General features: G+C 39.8%; 1 pseudogene; it reads left to right on the forward strand.

The window, feature by feature from the left end:
* Nucleotides 1-21,243: 21,243 nt before the first annotated feature.
* On the forward strand, nt 21,244-21,340 carry LOC130037157 (uncharacterized; annotated as a pseudogene).
* The last annotated feature ends 2,435 nt before the right edge of the window (nt 21,341-23,775 follow it).

Raw genomic sequence — 23,775 nt, forward strand, 5'->3', positions numbered from 1 at the left:
ATGTGGCATTCCCTGCCCCAGAGGCTGGGTGGGATGGGGTATAGGTGGTCGGCGGAATACTGGGATCCGTGGCGGTGGAGAATGGGCACTGGTGGAGGGATAGGTACTCCATCATTGTATAAATGAAATCCAAGCACAATAATTTGTAAGTCTACAAATGTGCCTCATGATGTTCAACTAATAAAAATTAAAAAATAATTGAAATAACTAGGGAAAAATGTGGCATTCTTTTGTGTGCTCCTGAACTTCATAAAATGAAACCTAGTTGTCCATTATACTATCACATATTCCAATGTCCATTAGGAGCTCTTATGTTGAGTGCAAAAATAACATGCTGTATAATGAGTGAGGGGTGTAAACATGAACTTAGTTAACTTCATTTCATAAACTTAAAAACCTCAATGTATTTAAATACCACCTGTCTATGGACAGTTTTCCTCTTTTTGACCCCAATTTTTGTGTTTTCTTTCCCTTCTCTCAGTTTAACTCACCTTGATATCTCGATTCTGTGAGGGGTTGAGAAGACACAGAGAAGTGGATTCCAGAGGAGGAAGTTGGTGGTTAGTAATTTTGGGGGCTGGACCTCCTTCAGAACAATAACCATTTCTCTAGATGAGTTGCTGTAAGCTTGGAGGGCAGAGCCACTTTGCTCTATGTATGACATGGAGTGATAGGAATGCAGGCCAGAAAGGACAGTTCCCAGAGTGCCTTGATGATTGTAATACACCTGGGTTCGTTCCTGTTAGGGAAGTGACAGGCTTTGACTCTGATGTGGAACCTGAGATGGTGTTCTCTCAACAAGACTGGCAGAAAGTGATGGGTACACAGATACCGTGTTGTACGTGTCCAGTGTACTCTTACAGCGAGCTGCCTTAGACATGGAAGAGACAGTGGGGTCTTGGTCAAGGACAGTCACAGAAAAGTGTCCCATGGAAGACTTCTCTTCAGCCCTTCCTGCAATATCCCATTCCAAAACACTCGGGTAGGAAGCAGCTGAGATGGATATATGACTCTGGTGAAACACTCCAGATAGCATTGTTGTGCTGAAATGTTGGTAAAGATAGGCACTACCCATCATTGTTTGGAAAGAGGTGCCAGAGGCTGAGGGCAGGAGCCAAGCAGAACTACCAGCAGGAGCAGATATTCTGGAGTAGTTGCAGACACTTCCTGTTAGGGAAGCTGCATCATTCACAACGGGAAGGGAAAGCTGCAGAGTATGGGCAGTTCCCAATACAGAAGGATTTTGAAAAATTTACTGTAAGGAACAAGAGGGTGATGAAAAAAATCTGTGAGACTTATAATCTCCTTCAACGATGAGAGGAACAATCTGAACTTAAAATTTAAGCCATCGAGATGCTTCTAGTACCAACAGTCAACTGAGTTTCCAAAATTCCAACAATTTAGTGTGATTCAAAGCTTGGAACCTTTTGGCAATTTGTGTATTTGGTATCGTGCTCCCAAAGTGAACACAGAACTGTAGAAGAACCAGGTGATCATGTCTGTTCTTGGATTTCTTGCTTACAGATAGTTTCTCCTTACACTAGCAATGCCTGTAGCTTGTTCTCCTATTGACTCATATGTTATTTCTTATAAGGCAAGCTTTTCTAAACTAGGAAGTCTAAGAGTGGGTAACATTCTCTGGACAAGAAGAAACCTGAGGGCCAGAAATGACAAAGAGACTTCATGTTTTCCAATAATTTTTATTGGGCATTTTAAGGAGTATAGTTTCGACCAATAACTGACAGTGATCTTGGGTTCTTTCTGACTCTGCACTCTGGAGTGACTCCTTGTAACATTCAGAAGAGTGTATGCAGTAACAGAGATCCAAGCAGATTGGCTGTGTACAAGGCAAGTGCCTTATCCCCTACAGTACTATCTCTCTTCCCCTTATGAATTTCCAAGTTAGGGAACCTAAGCATGTGGACTTTTTTCCAGGACTCTGCATTGTCACTACAATGCAGAAATGGTTAGAAAGATACCTTACATTAATATAGGCATTTGGAGTCTTTACAACTCTTACCATTGTAATCAACAGGTTTCCCTTTGACTTGTGCAATGAAGATCTGTTAGTTACGGTTCACTTATGACTTAATCTTGTTGATGCATAGAAGGTTACCCTGATTTTTGATCCACTTCAAAAATGACTACTTGAGTTTTTCCCAAGAAATGTTTTGGAAGGAAAACTTTATTTAAATTCTGTGTCTTAAATTGTTTATCTACAATGTAGTTACTAATAACTCTAAGAATAATTATGCATACATAAATATAATTTTTCCAAGTCATGTGGTTTACATAGGAGGAAGTATAAAGAAAACATCGTGAAAAATATGTACCACAGAGCTGAAAAAGATGTATATAGATATCAATGAAATCTGGACTCTATAGCAAGCAGCATAGTACAGTACGTTATGGAGAGCAGACCCAAGAGTAAAGCCTTAATAACTGTGGATGTGGTCTCAAACAAAACCAAATAAAACAGTCCAATAAGGTTATTAATAAATTGTTCCACATATACAATATGAAGAGTGTATTCTATTTTTGAAAAAACTGCTAGCCAAAAAACGGAATAGAAGTTGATTTTTGAGTACACAACTTTCCAGTCCATTAAAGAGAAAGGATTTAGCAGTAACTACATAACAAAAAGAAAATAAGAATAAACGTGATTGTATTTATAGGTAAGAAATGTTTTAAATGAGTAAAATAGAGAAACTTTGTAATTACAAAAATTATTCTCATCAATACCTCTGAATATTATCCACCAAACAACACGTTTTAAACATAGCATATGATTTCAGTTTATCACACAAACAACATAAAAGACCATATAAAAAATGATCACAAAATATTGCAAATTTACTTTCAAAACCTAGAGTAGAATTAACTTTATTAACCTGGAAAACGTTCTTCTCAATGTTTAATAAATGAGCACCAAAATCCCATTAAATATTTTTAATGTAGGAACAATCAAAATTAACAAATATGACAAAAATGTGTAATTCAACATGTGAGGCTTGATTTTCCTATTTCCTCTTAGGATCTAAAACAGAAGTTGACTATTATCAAACTACTCTCATGTTAGGTAGAAAAAATCACATGAAATAATATTTGTAAAGATGACAAGCAGCTTAAACCTGGAACGTAATTACCACAAAAATGAATCAAATCTCCTGAATCAAGTTAGAAAATATCATTTTTTAAATTTCAACAGGCAACGCGTACATGTACTTAAAAACCAGAATGTCATAAAACATTGAAGATTCTATTTCTTCCACCCACCTAGATAACCACTATTAGCTATTTATGGGATTCATCATTTCTGATGCATGTTTATATTCCAAATTGTCAAGTACCAAGTACTGTGTTCAAAGAGATAATAAGGGAAAAAGTCACCAAGGATGCCTTTCTGATATACTGGTTTTCCTTCTGGTACCCTACTCAAGGAACAGAATACTTTCTAGTCCTAGCATTTATTGAAGTAAATTGCTTTGACTTGCTCTCAGTGTATTTACCTCAGCATATTTAACATATATTCTTTCTTTTTTGATTTTAAATCCTTGGTTTTCTTCAACATTCAATCCAGACGGTTTACCCTTCCTTGATAATTGCCATCCATATTCTTTCATTCTTTCTTTCCTATTTTATTCTCCCTCATATCGTCTTGGTTTCGATTGGTCAATGTTTGATGAAAGTGATCCCAAACTTTCTTACCTTTGAGGGCTTGCCTCCCTATCGCTCAGCACTCCACACCTTCCCCATGCCCCAAATTTTCTTATTACCTGGTTTAAATAGAAAATTCAAAGATAAATGATTATTATTGTGTAATAGTACTATATTTAAAATACTGAGGTACAAATACATGAGGAGAGACCATTACAGAGAAAACATGCGAGTATATTTCAGCAGGATTCCACAGCATATACATTTTCTTTTTCTGTAAAAATATTCTCTCTGATTTGCTTTTTTCAAAGGATATTATGTAAAATACACGATTAAAAGTAAAAAGAAACACAGAGAATCAACATATATATATATATGTTTGTATTTGAGCTCATAAATATGTCTAAAATATAAAGTAATCAATGAGGAAAAACAGTTTGTATGTGAGAGAAAGAAAGCCAATGTATAAAATCACACAGCAAATGTCAAAGTCAACTAAAATGAGCCTTATAAAATTCAACTTGAATACTTTCTTTCACTAGTACATGTTGTTTTTACTAGACTGCTAAGTTTAGGGATGATAAATCTAATGAAAAGCTTTGAAAAGTATTATTCCTTACCTGACATGGTCAGAGAAGAGGAAATAACGATGAAAGGTAGACGAGACGAGGAGACAGTATGAGAGTAAGTCAGTAAACTGCAGCGGCTTAAGACCACAAGTGTCCAGTACAGATGACTGGTCAATGGTGATTGGTCATTGGTCACTGGTCACTTGCCAGGATGATTCGAATTTTTTACAAACAACCGCATGGGAACCCCAAGGTTCTACCAGTTGGTGGTTGGTTTGGTGGGAGAATGATGTCATAAAGTAGGCAGTTGAAAGGTAGAGGCTGGCCAATCAGGAGGTCCGATTCCCAAGAAGAAGACCGGATTGGATAAGAGAGAGGGGTAGAATGAAGCAGGCTAGGGAGATGGAATCCTACAAAACAGTTATAACAGTTTCAAATTCCTCAGACTATTGTGTTAGAAAACTACTCCCATTATAATCAAGAGCTTACATATTTCTTTAATAAATCAAGAAAATTACTAAATAATCATTTTTATTGCACTGTTAAAGAAACAACATTCGGTATTCCTAGTATTTTTATATAACGTTTACATCCAGCGGGTAGGGCATTTGCCTTGCAGGAGGCCAAACCTGATTCCTATTCCTCTGCCCGGCAAGATACCCAGATACCCAGAATATTTTGCCCTCATAGCAACAGCCTGGCAAGCTACCCATGACGTATTCAATAGGACAAAACCAGTAACAACAAGTCTCACAATCTGTTGTAAGAAGTTACTGGTGCCCACTCGAGCAAATGGACGAACCACGAGAGGATAGTGCTACAGTGCTATGATTGAAAATAATGATGGTTTCTTTCAATATGACAACACTTACTATGAAAAATTGTAGATGAATCGAGATGTGTTAAAATGTAAAAATAATGAGAAGAAATTGTAAATGCACAAGTATCTTATTTTACAAAACAAACAGTTGTTCTCAATCTAAAACTGTAGAATATAAAGAAAAACATATGCTCATTTGTGTGAAAATCTTACAATCTGAAAGAAAAGATAAAAAGTAAACTAAGTGATCAAAAAACAAGCAAAACAAACAACTAATGGCAATTAATATGATAGGCAAATGATGAATGTTTTTAATAAATTACTGCTGTGAAATAAATCAATATTTAGCTCTTAAACTTGTATAGAAAAAATAAGCATAAACCATGATCATATAATCTCTATTGAAAGAAGTGTAAATTCCTCGTAAACACAAGAGCAATTTTCAAGCTCACTAGTAGACAAAGAGCAAAAAATAAAATGACAAATTAAAATGTGTCCCCAAATTACAAACATTTAAAAATCGGGTAACATCTTTTCCTAGCAAAGATGCTAAAAATAGACCTTTTCAAGTTATTTTATTGAGAAATAAATCTGTATGATAGTATGGCAATATGTACTTGGGTTTAAGCTGTTTAATATTCTTTAAGTAAATTAGCTTTTGTGAGCGTATATGGAAATTCAGGGATCAAACCCATAACCTCACAAATGTGAGGCAAATATTTTACCACTGAGATATGTTTTCAACCATAGTCAGTGATTTTGGTTTTTTTTCTATAGTGTGAGGAATAGAACCCAAAATTTCATACTTGCAAGCCAAGTGCTTTAGCCCTGAGCTACATACCCAGTCATAAGAAAGTTAGCTTTTTTTTTCTTTTTGGGTCACACCTCGCGATGCACAGGTATTACTCCTGGCTCTGCACTCAGGAATTACCCCTTGCGGTGCTCAGGGAAACATATGGTATGCTGGGAATTGAACCCAGGTTGGCCGCTTGCAAGGTAAACATCCTACCAGCTGTGCTATGGCTCGAGCCCTAGTAAGTTAGCTTTTAATATCAGATCTTAAGTTAACAATCAGAAAAGTAGACAAATAGATATAAATGTTCACAACAATATCATCTTAGCAATAAAACATTGCAATTATAAAAAAAGTCAATAAAATGTTATAGTATCTGAGATTTATTTTTCAAAGATTATACTTGTATATATACAAATATAAATACATAATTGAAAGACTCCAAAGAAATGTACCTTCATTTTACTTGTATGTTTATTGTGGTTCTATTTTCTTCTTAATATAGTTATCCCATCAACAATACAAATTTGGACCTCTATATGATTTTTTGTCAATAATTATATTTTGAAACTTTTTTGGAGATTGGTATTGATGTAAAATAATTAAAGACGATCAATATGTCCTCGAAATATCAAAAAATCTAAGACAAAGTCTGCCAAGCATGTATAAAATATATGCAGATAATTTATTTGATTGGGCCCCCAGAATTAGTAGAGGGGTTAAAGCACTTACCATGAACACAGTCAACTGAACTTAATGGCTGGCATCACCAGGAATGGCACTTGAGCACAGAGTCAGAAGTCCCAAGCACCACATACTATGGCCAAAATACCCCACAAAAACAGAAAGACAATTTATCACTTATTACTCTAAAATACAAATTCATTATAAAGTCCATTATAAAATCTATTATAATTTTTTAAAAATGTATCAAAATTTACAGATTTACAGGCCACAAATAGCATTACTTGCAGACAATGTGAGTAAATATTATTAAAAAACCATCTTCTTGGTCAACAGCAGACTATCTCTTAAATTTGGGGGTTTTCAAAAGTTATATAGCAGTTGGCACCCTTAACCTCTATGTTACTCAAGAATCAGTTATATGTTTTTCTTTTCTTTTCTTCCTTTTTTGTGGGAGGGGAGCATACCCAGATGTGCTCTGGGCTCACTTCTAACTCTGTAGTCAGAGATCACTCCTGACAGGGTCAGGGTTCTGGGGACTAAGCTCAGGTTAGCTGCATACAAGGTAAACACCCTCTTGATACTGCACTAGCTCTTTGGCCTATATGTTTCCTTTTAATAAAGACATGTTAATAAAACTTTTTTAATAATTAAAAATCATTTGCAAATTCTGTTGAAGGAGTCAAAGAATACATGTTGTAAGTGACCATATAAAAGAAAGAAAATTAAAGTAAATTCCTTGCTAAGTTCTGGTAGTCTTGGAACCATGTTGCCCATGGGGTAATCAGCTAGCTAAGTCTTCCTTAACTTGGATGTTCCTTGTTCACATCCCTGATATCATTCCTATCCTCCTCAGATCCCATTCCCAGTAAAACGTGTGCTCACCAGATCTTGTGGTTTCAAGCTTTGTTTTCAGAGGAACCGAAATTTCAAGTCCTTCCTTTTGCACTTACTGTCTCTTTTCCCATCATTTCAGACTTTTCTCCCTGCATTTTTTCCTCACTGAATACAACTGTCCTTGAAGGGAGTTGAAGCTTGTTTGTTTTGAGAGATGACTGGGATCATTTTCCTCAAGCCATACATGAAATGTAGCAAAACACTTTTCAAGTTTTTCTGTTCCCAGCCAGTCAACTACCCTTTCCTGGGAAAATTTGTTAGCAGTTTAGTCTCAGGTCTGTCAGAAACTGCATTTGTTTTCCTCCATGTCCTCCAAAGAAGTTACTGGTACCAAGCAGACTTAGTGAAATATATGTTCCAGTTAATACACTTGCACTTGGGATACATGTGAACACATTTCACCTGGCATTTATGAAAGGTGGTCATCCAGATTGCTTTTCTGGTGGCATTCTGTTTCTCACTATTCCTCTCCACAGCTAAATGATGTGAAAATATCATCTTTAGTAAATGGTATGATTGAAAGCTCCAGAAGGAATGCCAGCCCTTTCAGCTCTCTCGGTCTTATATGTAACCTCTTCTTTGGAACCTATCTTATTTTCGTATTTTTGTTTTGCATATCAATTACGAAAAACATGTTAAAGTATTTAGAAAACATCTACCAAATCTCCCATGCTGATCACCAGCTGTCCAACTCCCTACCCTTCCCGGTTTCCTTCCCATCCATCCATCACTCCATTAACTCTCCTAGGACCATCTCTTTCCGCCACCACCTTCCAGGCTCAAGGTCAAGCGGTACCAACCCCAAGATTCTACCAGTTGGTGGTTGGTTGGGTGGGAGAATGATGTCATAAAGTAGGCAGTTGAAAGGTAGAGGCTAGCCAATCAGGAGGTCAGATTCCCAAGAAGAAGACTGGATTGGATAGAGAGAGAGGTAGAATGAAGCAGGCTAGGGAGATGGAATCCTACAGGACAGTTATAACAGTTTCACCTTCCTCAGACTCTTATGTTAGAAAAATACTCCCATTATAATCAAGAGCTTACACATTTCATTAACAAATCAAGAAAATTACTAAATAATCATTTATATTGCACTCTTCACCAACATCATTAGGTCTTATTATTAGTATATTTTATATAACTTTTGCAGCACAGTGGGTAGGGCATTTGCCTTGCAGGAGGCCAACCCAAAGTTTCATACACGCAACCCAAGTGCTTTAGCCCTGAGCCACATAATCAGTCATCGGTAATTTAGCTGTTAACTACTGATATTAAATAAACAATCAGAAAATTAGACAAATAGATAAAAATGTTCACATCAATATAGACTGAGCAGTAAATCATTACAATTATGAAAAACTCCAAAATTTTATTGTCACTGAAATTTATTGTTTAAAAATCATGCTTGTATATGGACTAATGTAAATACATAATTGAAAGACTATTGTAAAATCCATTATTAATTTTTAAATGTATCAAATGTACAGGTTTACAGACCACACTATCTTCGTTGTCTACGCACCAACATCTCATTATGATGAAAGAGAAATCGAGAAGTTCTACATGGAGCTAGAGGAGTTCTATAAAGAAGACCACACCTTCTACAAGATCATTGTGGGTGATTTTAATGCCAAGATAGGACCGAGAAGATCAGCTGAAGAACTTCACATCGGGATCCATGGCCTAGAATGGAACAAACAGGGTGAGAGACTATCTGAATCCATCATGTTGACCAAGACCATTCATGGTAACTCACAGTTCCAGGAGGCAGAATCTAAATGATGGACATGGGAGTCCCCGGTGGACGATTCCCCAACGAAATAGATCACATCATATTCAATCAATGGTTTTGCCTGACTGATGTTGCTGTTGTCCCAAAATTTCGAACGGGATCGGACCACCATCTCCTTCGTGCAAAATTCTACTTCACAGAGCGGGGAGAAAGGGCTGAAAAGTTCAAAAAGAGAACTCCCAGAATGACCACCAACTGGGAACTCTTTGCTACTATTGTGGCAACATGGGAAGATGCCATTGTTGACAACATTGACGAGGAATACGATCGACTGGTTCAGCACCTCCATGAATGTGCGAGGAACGCCAAGAGAGAGATAGCCACTAAAAATCGCCTATCTTCGAAAACTCTTGAGCTAATTCGCCAGCGTGGTTTGGCGCATGCCTCAGGCAACCGCAAGCTAATGTCCCAGCTCGCAAAGCAGTGCAGAGATGCGAACAAGGAAGACCTCAAAGAGAGAAGAGCAGAAGTACTGGTAGATGCGGCAGAAGCCGGGAAAAGTATTCGTAACGCCTGCCTGTCCTTCGCCAACTATAAGACCAAGATGACTGCCCTCCGACGTCCCGATGGATCCATCACATCCTCCAGAACGGCAATGGAGAAGATTATCCATGACTTCTACTCAAATCTCTTCGATAGCCATGTCCACTTGCCAACATACCAAATTCCACAGGATGTATATGTCCTTCCCAATGTTCTCCCTTCCGAAATCCGACACTCCATTTCGTCGGTAAAGAAAGAAACAGCACCCGGCCCAGACAAGGTCAGACCTGAACACCTGAAGAACCTGCAGTCAGTACTCATCAATACACTGGCTTGGCTCTTCACTCGCTACCTGTCTGAATGCAAGATTCCGTCCCAATGGAAAACCAGCAGGACCGTACTACTGTTCAAGAAGGGAGACATCCATGACATTGGCAACTATCACCCGATCTGCCTATTGTCTGTCATCTACAAGTTGTTCACTCGAGTCATCCTAAATAGGATTGGCAGAACACTAGATGAAGGACAACCATACGAGCAAGCAGGGTTCCGCAAAGGATTCAGAACCATCGACCATATCCACACGATAACCAAGCTCATTGAGGTTTCTCGGGAGTTGAAGAGGCCGCTGTTTAATGTTCATTGATTTAAAGACGGCTTTTGCTTCTGTTGAGATGGAAGCGGAAATTGAAGCCCTAGCCAATCAGGGTATTCAAGCCCAATACATCAGGATCCTCCGTGAGCTGTATTGCGGATTCACTACCAGGATCTCACCATTCTACAAAGTAGTGATCATTGATGTCAAGAGAGGGGTGCGGCAGGGTGATACCATTTCACCGAAACTCCTCATTGCCACCCTTGAGAACATCATGCGACGACTGGAATGGGAAGGAATGGGAGTGAAGATAGATGGCCGATAATTTGTATTTTAAAAAACCATCTTCTTGGCCAATAGCAGACTATCTCTTAAATTTGACGATTTTCAAAAGTTATATAGGAGTTAGCACTCTTATTCTCTATGTTACTCAAGAATCATTTATATGTTTTTCTTTTCTTTTCTTCCTTTTTTGTGGGGAGGGGAGTGCACCTAGATGTGCTCCGGGCTCACTTCCCACTCTGTATCCAGAGATCACTCCTGGCATGCTCAGGGTTCTGGGGACTGAGCTCAGGTTATCTGCATACAAGGTACACACCCTCTACATACTGCAATAGCTGTTTGGACTATATGTTTGTTTTTTAAAATGACATTTTAATAAAACATTTTTAATAATTTTAAAAACATTTCAATAAAAGATTAATTAAAATGATTAATGCAGGCCAATACTGTTTTAATTATTGAAGTAAATTTAAAAATTAGAATCATACTTGGCAAGGCATAGAAACACAGCAAAAAGTTGATGGTATATATCTTATTTGAAAATTTGTAACTGTAACACATTGTCATTTTCCATTTCGAGGATGAGATGAATCCATACAGTAGATTTGTTCACTCACAATGCTACATCCTCTCCTGGATGCTTATTTAAAAATACTTGCCAATGTTCCTGTTTCCAAATGTTTTGGGTACTACAATCCTGTTTGCTATTGTTAGACCTTTCTCTTGTTTTATTTTGTTTTGTTTTGTTTTATTAAACACCATGAGTTACAGTTGTGGACTTACAAGTTGTGTGCTTGGGTTTCAGTTATACAATGATTGAGTACCCACCCCAACACCAGAGCCCATTCTTCACCCCTACCACTCCCAGTATCACTCACACCCCCTATCCCCCATCCTGCCCTGCCTTTGTGGCAGGGCACTCCCTTTTCTTCTATCTTTCCTTTTCGGTGTTATAATCTGTAGGAGAGACTTTGGGTGGCAATCATGTTCTGTCTATAGACTGCTGTCAGCATGCATCTCCCATTCTGGGTGGATCTTCTCAGCACCCTTTTTTTGGTGCTCCCTTCTCTATCTGAGCTGCCTTTACCCCTAGAGTATGAGGCTGGTATCTAAGCCATGGAGTGAAGAACCTGGTATTTATCACAGCTGTTCTTGTTGTTATTCTCTTAGTTTGCTACTTTATGTTAACCAGTTGAATGCAGTCTTTCTATGTGTGTCCCTCTCTTTCTGACTCATTTCACTTAGCATAATATTTTCCATGCAGTACCACTTGTAAGTAAATTTCATGACTTCATTTTTTTCTAACTGCCACATAGTACTCCACTGTGTAGATGTACCAACGTTTCTGTAACCAGTCATCTATTCTCAGGCAATCGGGTTTTTTTTCCATATTCTAGCTATTGTAAATAGTACTGCAATGAAAAAATAAGTGCAGGGGTCACTTCGACTATCCTTTTTTCTTCTCCGAGGTATATTCCCAGGAGTGGTATTGGTGGGTCAAATGGGAGCTGAAATTCTAATTTTTTGAGAATCATCTCTACTTTTTTCCGAAAGGGTTGAGCCAGTCGGCATTACCACCAGCAGTGAAGGAGGGTCCCTTTGTCGCCATATCGTGCCAACAAAGGTTGCCTTTGTTTTTTTGAATGTGGGCCAGTGTCTGTGGTGTGAAATGATATCTCATTGTTGTTTTGATCCGCATCTCCCTGATGATTAAAGATGTAGAGCATTTTCTCATGTGCCTTTTAGCCATTCGGATTTCTTCTTTGATTAAGTCTCTGTTCATTTCGTTGCCCCATTTTTTGTTGGGGTTGGATGTTTTCTTCTTGTGGAGTTCAATCAGTACTTTGTATATATTTGATATCAACCCCTTCTCAGATGTGTATTTGGAGAATATCCTTCCTCATTCTGTAGACTCTCTCTGTATTTTAGTCATTGTTTCTTTTGAGGTGCAGAAGCTTCTTAGTTTAAGATATTCCCACTTGCTTGGCCAGTGACGTGACATCCATGAAGATACCATTAGCTTTAATGTCTTGGAGGGTTTTGCCAACTTTGTCTTCAATGTACCTTATGGGTTCCGGTCTGATGTTTAGGTCTTTGATCCATTTTCATCTTACTTTTGTACATTGTGTTAGGCAGAGATCGAAGCCCAGTAGTTTGCACGTAGTCGTCCAGTTTTGCCAGCACCATTTGTTAAAAAGACTTTCCTTACTCCACTTCACATTTCTTGCCCCTTTTTCAAAGATTAGATGGTCATATGTTTGAGGGGAGATGTCAGTATATTCAACCCCATTCCATAGCTCTGGAGCTCTACCTTTTTTCCAGTATCATGCTGTTTTAATTATTACTACTTTTAGTAAAGTTTGAGGTTCGGGAGGTTAATTCCTCCCATTTTCTTTTAACCAAGACTTGCTTTAGCTCTTCGTGGGGGCTTATTGTTCCATATAAATTTCAGGAGTGTTTGCTCCAATTCTTTGAAGAATGTCATCCATAACCTAATAGGGATCGCATTGAATTTGTACAGTGCTTTTGGATGTATTGCCATTTTGACAATATAAATTCTCCAGATCCATGAACAGGGGATATTTTTCCATTTCCTCTCTTCCTCTTTTATTTCAAGAAGCAGCGTTTTGTAGTTTTCTTTGTACAGTTCCTCTACTTCATTAGTTAAACTAATTCCTATGTAGTTGATTTTCTGGCACACAAATGTGAATGGGATTGTTTTCATCTTGTCATTTTCTTCTCTCTCAGCATTTGTGTATAGTAAAGCCATGGACTTTTAGGTATTTATTTTATACCTGTAACTTTACTCTCGAGTCTATCATTTCTAGGAGTTTCTTGGTAGAGTTTTTAGGGTTCTTTAAGTATAATATCATATCATTTGCGAATAGTGAGAGCTTGATTTCTTCCTTTCCTATTTGGATGGCCTTAATCTCTTTTGCTTGCCTAATTGCTATTGCTAGTATTTCCAGTAATATGTTCAACAGCAGTTGAGAGAGTCGGAATCCTTATCTCGTTGCTGATCTTAGGGTGAACGCTCTCAAATTTTCCCCATTGAGGATGATGCTTGCTGTATGCTTGTGGTAGCTGGCTTTAACTATATTGGGGTAAGTCCCCTCTATCCCCAATTTTGCGAGGGTTTTCATCATAAACGGATGCTGGATCTTCTCAATTGCTTTCTCTACATCTATTGATATGATCATATGATTTTTGTCTTTTGTTGATATGATGGATTATGTTGATTGATTTCCGAATGTTAAACCATCCTTGCATCCCCGGGATGAATCCCACTTGGTCATGGTGTAAGATCTTTTTGATGAGCTGCTGAGTTCTCCTTGCTAGTGTTTTGTTCAGAATTTTCTCATCCGTGTTCATCAGTGATATCAGCCTGTAGTTTTCTTCTCTCGTGGTGTCTTAGTTTCCATTTGGCATTAGAGAGATATGGGATTCATAGAAACTGTTTGGGAGAGTTTCTGTTTTTTTAATTTCCTGGAAAAGTTTGAGGAGGACGGGCAGTATATCCTCTTTAAATGTTTGGAAAAATTCGGTAGTGAATCCGTCTGGACCTGGGCTTTTGTTTTTGGGAAGAATTTTGATTACAGTTTCAATTTCATTTTTATGACTAGGTCTATTCAGGTATTTTATATCCTCTTGACTCACTTTTGGGAGATTATAGGAATCCAGGAATTTATCCATTTCTTCTAACTCCTCTTTTTTCTTGGCATACAGACTTTCAAAGTAGTCTCTGATGATCTTTTGAATTTCTTTGGTTTCCATTGTGATATCTCCATTTTTATTTCTGATTCGGTTTGTTACTTTTCTCTCTCTCTGTTTCTTTGTGAGTGTTGCTAGTGGTTTATCTATCTTGTTTATTTTCTCAAAGAACCAGCTCTTGGTTTCATTGATCTTTTGGATTGTTTCTTAGGTTTCCATGTCGTTGATTTCTGCTCTAAGTTTTATGATCTCTGTCCTTCTGACCGATTTAGGCTCCTTTTCTTGATCCTTTTATAAGATCTTGAGCTGTGAAATAAGTTGCTTATGTGCATCTTTTCTTCCGTCCATAGATATGCTTGCAGAGCTATGAATTTTCCCCTTAATAGGGCTTTAGCTGCATCCCATAAGCTCTGGTAGTTCGTGTCTTCGTTCTCATTTGTTTCCAGGTATCTTTTGATTTCTTCCTTGACGTCCTTCTTGACCCACACATTGTTCAGCAGTGACTTGGTTATTTTCCAGGTGTTCGATTTGGTTGTCCGTGTCTGTGTGTGATTCACATCTATCCTCAGTGCATCATGGTCTGAAAAGATTGTTGATACTCTTTCTATCTTCCTGATTCTATTGAGGTATGTTTTGTGGCCTAGCACATAGCCGATTTTGGAAATTGTTCCAGGAGCACTGGAGAAGAATGTGTATTCTTTCTTTGGGGCGTGTAAAGCCCTGTATAGGTCTATAAGTCCTTTCTCTGCTATTTCTTCATTCAAAGCCAATGTTTCCTTGCTGAGGTTTGTTCTTGTTGATCTATCCAGAGGTGATAAGGCGATGTTGAAGTCTCCATCTACTATTGTGTTGCTAGCACTCTCCTCTTTAAAATCTGTTAGCAGTTGTTTTAAGTATCTAGCTGTTCCTTCATTAGGTACTTATACATATAAGAGTATGATTTCTTCCTGTGTATGTATCACTTGATGAAGAGAAAGTGGCCTTGGCTGTCCCTTCTAATCTTTTTCAGCCTGACATTAATGTTGTCGGATACTAGTGTGGCCATCCTAGCTTTTGTGATGGAGCTGTTTGCTTGCAGGATTGTTTTCCATCCTTTCACTTTGAGTCTGTGTTTGCTCTGATTGTTCAGATGAGTTTCTTGTAGATAGAAGAATGCTGGTTTCAGTTTCTGGATCCATTTTGCCACTCTGTGTCTCTTGGTTGGTGCATTTAGACCATTGACATTAAGGGAGAGTATTGTCATGGGGTTTTCTGCCATCTTCCTGTAGGAGTTGATTGTGTTTACACGTGTTTTCCTTCTTTTCTTACAGGAGCCCCTTTAGTTCTTCTTTTAGATTTGGTTTTGAGTGTATGAAGTTCCTGAGTTTGTGTTTATCTAAAAAGTGGTGTATCGTTCCATCGAATTTGAGTGAGAGTTTAGCTGGATAGAGTATTCTCGGTGAGGCATTCATTTCTTTGAATTTTTTCACTATATACAACCATTGCCTTCGGTTTTGAGGGTTTCCACTGATAGGTCTGCTGTGAATCTAAGGGGTGCTCCTTTGTATGTAATTTCCTTCTTTGACCTTGCTGCTTGTAATATTGTGTCTCTGTCCACAGCATCCATCGTTCTGACTATGATATGCTTGGAGTGTTTTTTCTGGGGTCTCTTTTAGCTGGTACCCTTCTGGCTCCTTGGATCTGGATGTCTGCTTTCCTTAACTCTGGGAACTTTTCAGCAATGGTTTCTTTTACTCTAGCTTTTTCATTGGGGTTGTTTCCCTGTCCTTCTGGTAAACCAATGATTGTAATGTTGTTTCTCTTGGCGTCATCCACTATGTCTCTGATTCTACTTAGAGCCATTTTGAGGTCTTTTCCTATTGCTTGTTCTTCCCAGTGGGATTTCTGTTGCTCATCTTCAAGCTCGCTGATCCTCTCGTCAGCTGCACTTATCCTATTGCTCAGGGCACTTACTAACTTTCTAATTTCATCCACTGAATCCTTTATTTGTGAATCTTCTTTTTGTAGCTTTTTAAAATTCTGTTCTCTTTTCTTCTTGTATTTTCTTGGCTCTCTTTTCTGATCCCAGGGTCACTCCCACCCAGGATCCTGGAATGTAGGAAGAGCAATGGATAATCCCATGGAGCTGCCTCAGGTTTCCCCTGCTGGAGGGTGTCCAGTTCTGCAGGAAAAGGCGGGGGGCTGGGGGTGAGGAGTGGAGGAGTGGTGAACCGGCTGGTGCTCCCTCTACGCACCTGGAGGGGAGGGTCTGATAAGGTGATGGATAGTCCAAAGGAGCTGCTGCAGGTTTTCCCCGCAGGTGTACTCCTGTGGAGGGTGTCGAGTTCAGCGGGAAAAGGCACGGGGCTCTTGTTTTATTTTTACTTTATGTTCCAATCTTAATGGTATCACCAGCTACTCAGTCAACCTAGCTAAACCCTAAAGTCTCTTCCACTTTCTCCTGCACAAGTCCCTGCTTTCTGACAAAAGGGAGGACCTCAGAATGCTGACATAAATCTAATACCCAGGGCCGCAGGAGATAGTTTAGTGCTTATGGAACTTGTCTCACATTCACTCAATTTGACTCCCAGCACCACCTGATTGCCAGAGTATCAAAGGCTGTATAGCCTCAGAGGACCCCAAGCACCATAGCCACGTTTTCTGAAAATTGTCTGTGGGGCCCCCACACCTCCTGAGCATTGCTTTACAGACTCTCCCAGCAACCAAAAAATATGTAGTGCCCCAGAAACATGTACTTGTCTTAAATAGGGAGCCTCACTTGAGGTGAGGTTCACAAGGAAATATTGCATGAAAACATAAATCAAAGAGCAGGGGAGACAGTGTAAATCATGTGAGTACAGATCATATATTTGGTGAAATGTGTTAAGATTCAGATGCCCTAGTCTTCGCACCAGGGATATTCCTTCAAAAATGTCCCAATATACTGGAAAGGTTCTAGAACATTAGATGACTGAAACTCAATTATGAGCAACTTTGTAACTTTGTATCTCTTGGTAATTCTAATCGTTAAAGTAAATTTTAAATACAACCATCAAATTTACCTTTTTACTACTAAATGTGAAAGATACTTTCTAATACTTATCCTCACCAGAAGCTCAACAGAGTGTGACACTTGCCAGGAAATGTCCTCCCTTGCATTTTTCTCATGATACTTATTAGTACTTCACTCTTCTGTTTCTTCCCTTTACTCATGCCAAATCTTCCCATCTCCCTTGTAAGCTCCTGAAACATTATCCATTCAACATTGGTGCACGTTGCCACTGCTCCTCTTGAGGTCTTGTGCATGAACTGATTCTAAAACATAACATAGCTGCAATTACAGTATTCATGCCAAACACAGTCATTGATATATCTTTGGGTTTAGATTTCTACAAGTTATTGGCACACAGGGGAGAAACATTTTTTTTTCCTACAGAGAACACAAAAATAGATATGCTGGGTTTTAAAGTTCCATCAGTATTCTGAGGTACAAATGAAGGATATATATTTTTAATATTTTATCCAATATCTGTGAGATAGACCATTGCAAATCTATTCATAATTTGCTTCCAGTCATACAACGATCCAATATCCGTCCCTTCTCTAGTGTACATTTCCCAAAACCAATATTCCTGGTTCCCTAAAACCATCCCCCAACACCCTACACCCACCCCCAGTGTGTCTCTATGGCAGGCTCTTTAATTCTTTCTCTCTGTCTCCTTTTTATTTTGTGCATTAAGGGTCTCGTACAGGTACTAAGAGGTCATCATGTTTGTTCAAGGAATTTAGCATTTTTATCAGGAAGGTAAGCCTGGAGTATCTTTGAGGTATGGAAATGAATGCTGAGGCTTCCATAAGTACAGGGCAGTGGGGGTGGGATTCCCATTCTGCCCAGAGAAAGCCTGGAGATTTCAGTCACAAAACCCGCATATCCGAATTTTCAGCTTTTATATTTCAGTGAGAGCCATCCTGAGACGATGGAAACCAGAGGAGAGCATGGTGGCGATTTTGGATTGTGGGAGCAAGTGGCTGCCCTGGGTTCTGGTTGGGTGGGCACCAAACTAACCTGCCTCCCTCCGATTTACCCTAGTGTGTTCAGCCTTTTGCAGGTCCAAGGTTAACAGTGGCTGTTGATATGTTCCAGATTTGTCTATGGGTCTCTGAAACAAGACCAATCCATTAGCTTGTATAGCTGAGCCAGGGGTGGTTTGTGAACATGGCTCCCACATATCTTTTGGGAGTTTAATTTCTCGGGAAACGTAGTCCTGAGTTGTTGGAAGCCAGCCAGAGGCACAGTGGCCATTTGAGGTTATCAGGAAGCATGAAGACACCATCAGACTGTTGATGTACTCACCTGAGGGTACAGGTTGACTTCCTGCAGGCACTGCACCACCAGACTAACAAATATTCTTTGAATTAATGAACGAATAATCAACATTTTCAAAATGTGTCTCTTTCTTGCATTTTAGAAGGGTAACTTCTAACAGGAAAATAATCTTCATGGGATAATCAAGACCTACGATTTATTCTTAATATATTTAATAAAAACTACACATTTTGGAAATTTATACAACGAAATTCTTTTAAATTATCTGTCTTCATAATTTACTTGTAAATTACTAAGATATCACTGTTTATTCCACAGTTCTTAGCATAGAAATTTACAGACAGAATGTGCTAAGTAAAAATTCATTTTGGCACTTCTCTTCAATGTAGTACTGGAAGTACTTGGAAGAGAAAATAGATAAGAAAAAGATATTAAGGGTTTTTCCATGTTTGAAAGTTAGAAATCATCTCTCACTATTCACAGAAGATATCATACTATATTCAGAGAATACTAAAATCTCTACGAAAAATTCCCAGAGACAATAGACATTTATAGTAAAATTGCAGGCTATAAACTCAATACCCAAAAGTCTATGGCTTTTTTATATGCAAGTAATGAGAGAGAAGAAAGTGACATGAAAAAGCAATCCCATTCACAATCGTGCCGCAGAAAATCAAGAACCTTGGAATCAGCTTAACTAAAGAGGTAAAGGACCTATACATCAGGAAATTAAAAAAGACACGAGGAAATGGAAACATATATACTGCATATGGAATGGGAGATTTAACATTGTCAAAATGGCAATTCTCCACGAAGCATTGTAAAAATTCAACTTGATCCCTGTAAAGATACCCATGACATTCTTCAAAGAAATTGATCAAGCACTCCTGAAATTCACATGGAACAACAAACGCACACGAATAGCTAAAGCAATTCTTGGGGAAAAGACAATGGAGGCATCACCTTCCCCAACCTCAAACTCTACTACAAACGATGATAATGAGAACAGCATGGGACTGAAACAAAGGCAGAGCTGCAGACCAATGGAAAAGGATTGAATATACTGACACACACCCTCAAATATATAGTCATCTAATCTTTGATAAGGGAGCAAGAAATGTGAAGTGGATCAAGAGAGTCCTCCTGAACAAACGTTGCAGAAAAAACTGGAAAGCTACATGCAAAAAAAAATGGCTCAGACCTCTACCTAACACCATGCACAAAAGTCAGATAAAAATGGGTCAAAGGCCTCAACATCAGACCAGAATCCCTCAGGTTCATTGATGACAAGGTCGGCAAATCCCTCCACGACATTGAAACTAAAGGTATCTTCAAATATAACACGCCACTTGCCAAGCAACTGGAAACAGAGAAAAACAAAAGGGACTATCTTAAATTAAGCAGCTTCTGTACCTCAAAAGAAACAGTGACCAGAAACAAAGACTCCGCCATGCGGGCAAAATACTCACAGAAGCCTACCAGGTCCTCTGAGAGTGAGAACTGGACAATCAGAGTTGCTGTCTTCTAAATAAGATCCAGTCTCAGGATGTTGGCCATTGATGGCATTACATGGATCCAGGGGCAGTTCGTGGTTGTAGCACTTAATTATTAGAAGATGGGGGATCTGGAAGGAGGGGGCACAGTCTTGATCTGAGCAGCCATGGAGTTCTCATCCCCCAGTCCCGCACATCTGGGTTCCTCTTTCAGTTCCTTCATGCATGAGGCTCCTTCAAGCTTGGGAAGGGTGGTCTTAAGCGTACCTATGGCTTGTTGCAGAGGTCTTCAGCTGCCGGGGCTCTAATCAGGTCGGTGAGGGAAATTCACCCCGGCACCTCCAAGGGGCCTCGGTGAGGAAAGCCATGTGCGAGGTCAGGACACTGTCATTTTAGACATATTTGGAATTAATTTTAGATCGAAAAGTACACATCATTCAAAATACTTATGTGCTTAGTAATAAATTACTACACACTTGTTCAATCACCTCAGAGACCCCACTCTGCTCAGAGAACTAGATTTTTAATTACAGGTCTGTTTTGCCCATGTGTCATGACTGAGAATCACTATCAGTAGATATGAAACTCACTATACACAAAGATGCACACAGGTTACTTTGAGTCATCTATGTTGTTAATGTGAGTTGGCCATTAAACTTCACTGAGACCCTTTGTTCTGTCCTTTATAGGAGCCTCATGAGTCTCACCTTCCGTTCAAGTTGAACTTGTAATAAGGTGGAATGAAATCATCAATATGATCCTCACCTCATCCTTCAGGAGAAAAATCCTACATACATTCAAGGTGGTCAAAGTGCAGACAACACCATCCACCTTTTCCTGGAGATGTACACAGGACAGAGGTGAGAACAGCAAAAGGCTCTATTTTAATGTTCTTAATGAAGGATTCAGGGAACAACATTAAACAAACTCATATACCATCTTCCAAAAGAATTATTTTGTAAAACTGATGCCTAGGGTATGGTAAACGATAATATAGTAAAAACCATATTTTTATTTCTGGGACATTAAAGTTCTAAATCTATTTATTCATGCTGCTTTGAAATACATTCCTTGATTAGGAATCATTGTCTGCCATAGGAGTGAGGAAGGACAACACTCAAAGTAATAAGAAGCGAAAAATATGGAAAAATTAACTCCTACTAGGTTTGATAACACATATACTAAAATTTAAATGATACAATGATGAGCATGGTCCTTGCACAGAGATAACATGCAAACTTGTAAAGCATTCCATATTTTTGTTGCAAGAAGAATGAATAGGTCTACTTTAAGGTAAGACAATCCCCAGAAGTACAAAAATTCTACATAAAGAGAGCACAAATCCCCAAAACAACAATCTCTCTCAATGTCAATGGATGAAATGTGCCAATTCAGAGGCACAGAATAGGAAGATGAATTAGAAAACTGAACCCAACATTCTGCTTCCTGCAAGAAACATGTCTGAACAATCAAAGCACCCATGGGCTAAAGGTAAAAGGCTGGGAAACACGTTTTCAAGAAAATATCACCTCCACAAAGCTGGAGTGGCCATACTAGTATCAGACCACATGGACTTCAGGCTAAAGGTTATCAGAGACAGTGAAGGTCATTTCTTAATGATCATGGGATATGTACATCAGAAAGAACTCACCTTCCTCAATGTATATGATCCTAATGACAGACCAGCAAAATACGTTAAAACAACTTCTAATAAACTTATAGAAAAACATTGATAGCAACACAATACTAGTAGTAGATTTCAACACTTCTTTGTCACTTCTCGATAGATCAAACAGACTGAAGCTCAGCAAGGAAATATTTTCTTTAAGGGAAGTAATGAACAACCGTTGGCTTAGGGAAGAAATCAAAGAGGAAATAAAAAGTTTCCATAAACAAATGAGAATGAGGACACGAGCTACCATAACTTGTGGGATACAGCAAAAGCAGTGTTAAGAGGAAAGATTATAGCTCTGCCACATTTCATCAGGAAGAAAGAAAGGGCCTACCTGAATAAATTAGAGCTCAAGGTTTTGGAAAATAGGTTCAGCATAAGAGAAGGAACACATGGAGGGTGCGGGATCCCGGAGGAAAAAAAAAAAGAAAGAAAAAACAGGTTCCAAAAAGAGCCGAGATCACCGGCAAGTTCCAGATGGAGTAGGTGCCGCATCCCGCCCCCCCCCCCCCAGATGGAACCCGGTGACCAGAATCCTCTACAAACACAGTTCGAGTATGCGGGAACGAGGACTTTTCCTCAAATCTGTCGGACTACACCTCCCAGGTAACCTCTGATCCCGGAAGTCACGCCCACAGCCCGCCCCCCAGCGCCATCTTTGAAGCGTTCAGCATAAGAGAAGGAACACATGGAGGGTGCGGGATCCCGGAGGAAAAAAAAAAAGAAAAAACAGGTTCCAAAAAGAGCCGAGACCACCGGCAAGTTCCAGATGGAGTAGGTGCCGCATCCCGCCTCCCCCAGATGGAACCCCGGTGACCAGAAGCCTCTACAAACACAGCTCGAGTATGCGGGAACGAGGACTTTTTCTCAAAACCGCGCGGCCGCGTGGACATCTCTCTATATACAAAGTGATCAATGAGAAGTAAACCACCCAATCTCTCTCCCTGAAAATCAGAGTTAAGTTTGGAGCACGGCCACAGCCCCAGAAACACAAGGACTTAATGCAGAACCCAGCAGCTTAGAGCAGAAAAGTGAATGGACGATGAGTTAACCCAGGCCATCATTTCTGCCCAGAGGGGAAAGAGTGTTGCCCCATTCGCCCTCTCTTCTCTGGAAAGAAGGATGGCGGCCGCATGGGAGCCTTGTGGACAGCAGGTATGAGCCGGGGGTGTGGGGGGGCGACTAAAACCTCACGAGAAGGGGGGCGTTCCGGTCCGTCCTTCACGCCCTACCGAGGTCAACAGTTGCCCCCTACGAGCGGCTCCCCAGCATGGCCACAGTCCCAGAAGCACAAGGGCTTAATGCAGAACCCAGCAGCTTGGAGCAGAAAAGTGAAAGGACTATGCGTTAATCCAGGCAATCATTTCTGCCCAGAGGGGAAAGGGTGTTGCTTCCTTCCGCCCTCCTCCCTCTGGAAAGAAAGATGGCAGCCACATGGGAGCCTTGTGGACAGCAGGTATGAGCCGGGGGAGTGGGGGCGACTAAAACCTCATGGGAAGGGGGGCGTTCCGGTCCGTCCTTCACGCCCTACCGAGGTCACCAGTTGCCCCCCACGAGCGGCTCTCCAGCACAGCCACGGCCCCAGAAGCACAAGGACTTAATGCAGAACCCAGCCGCTTGGAGCAGAAAAGTGAACGGACTATGCATTGATCCAGGCCATCAAGTCTGCTGGAGGGGAAAGGGTGTTGCCCCATTCGCCCTCTCCTCTCTGGAAAGAAAGATGGCGGCCACATGGGAGCCTTGTGGACAGCAGGTATGAGCCGGGAGTGTGGGGGCGACTAAAACCTCATGGGAAGGGGGGCGTTTCGGTCCGCCCTTCACGCCCTACCGAGGCCACCAGTTGCACCCCACGAGCGGCTCTCCAGCACGGCCACAGCCCCAGAAGCACAATGACCTAATGCAGAACCCAGCAGCTTGGAGCAGAAAAGTGAAAGGACTATGCGTTAATCCAGGCAATCATTTCTGCCCAGAAAGGAAAGGGTGTTGCTCCCTTCCGCCCTCCTCCCTCTGGAAAGAAAGATGGC

This window comes from Sorex fumeus, unplaced genomic scaffold (genome assembly GCF_029834395.1).
Source record: "Sorex fumeus unplaced genomic scaffold, SorFum_2.1 ptg000070l, whole genome shotgun sequence".
NCBI lineage: Eukaryota > Metazoa > Chordata > Mammalia > Eulipotyphla > Soricidae > Sorex > Sorex fumeus.